Source organism: Rhagoletis pomonella, unplaced genomic scaffold (assembly GCF_013731165.1).
Source record: "Rhagoletis pomonella isolate Grant_MI unplaced genomic scaffold, Rhpom_1.0 Rhpom_scaffold_00007, whole genome shotgun sequence".
Taxonomy (NCBI): Eukaryota; Metazoa; Arthropoda; class Insecta; order Diptera; family Tephritidae; genus Rhagoletis; species Rhagoletis pomonella.
The window spans coordinates 11,165,795-11,167,071 of record NW_023458561.1 but is presented as its reverse complement, the minus strand read 5'-3'; positions in this window follow the sequence as shown (position 1 = coordinate 11,167,071).

The window sequence follows — 1,277 nt, the reverse complement described above, 5'->3', positions numbered from 1 at the left end:
TTCTCGTATAGTAGATATACATACGTACATATCCTTACCTTAATATAGAAAGGCCCTACGTACATATCCTTACCTTAATATAGAAAGGCCCTATCTCACATCGTCGCTGGAATGCAAAAAAGTCGTAACTTCCCAATTTTTTTTAAAGTATAAATCGATATAGGAACTTGCAATTCGCTGAAATGCTTCATAAGCAATCGAAAAGTGAATTTTGGATTTTCATTACGGATTTTTGTATTTCAGCGACGATTAGACCTTCTCCAAAAGTATTTTCAAACTAAAATCTTTTTAAATTTCGTTCGTCTGACATTGTGATACACTTGTATTTCAATAAACTGATCACCTAACTTGAATTTCATTGTTCAAACATGCGACAATCTTCCTTAATAAAATTGAGAAATAAAGAGTTTAAATTAAATGTAACGGTGGAAAAATAAGCAAAGTTGCATTTATTTTTAAGAAAATATATAAATTTAAATATATTTCTTTCCAGAGCGACATTCGGGCAAGCAAGATGATAAATTTGTATGATGATAATCGCGGAAAATCTTCTGCATTAAAATTTCTATTGTAATTTGCATTTGAATTATGATATCAACAGGGATGCTTTGGAACGTATTTTTTTAATACAAATTTTTTATAAATCTTGAGATTGTTGATTTATTTTAGAATTAAAAAGCTTGTTTATATTAAAAAATATATTTAAACTAGAAGTATGTAAACTACTTTTATTACGAATTGAAACGATTTTAATGAATATTCATAATAGTATGACAGTTAGATCTAAATGCATATATGATAAGAAAGATAGAATACAAGATTGCGCCGTCCTGGCGGCGATGACATATCTGTACAAAAAGTAAACAAAGTCGAATTAGATGTTGAAAGAAAATGTGAGAACAGCCAATTTTCTTTATACTAAACTTTTCGATAGGGAACGTGTTTTAATTGTGCTAAATTCTAATAGCCTTATTCATAAAAACTAAGGTAGCTTTAAAAAAATAAATATAAATTGAAAAATGTTTGCAAACGGCAATTTAAAAAGCTTTTTAAAATTTTTATTTTTTATGAATAAGGAGATAAAAATATATGATTTAAAATAACTTTTAACAAGGAAAATACGAAAAAAGGTGATTTTTGCGGAAGTAGGTATTAGTGAATTTCAGTGCATTTAAAGTTTCTGAAGTTTCGTTTACTTTTAGATCAGAATTGTCAAAATTGAGAAATTCAAAGTAGCAGTACAATAATCATAGAAAAGAAGATTGCGCCCTGAATGT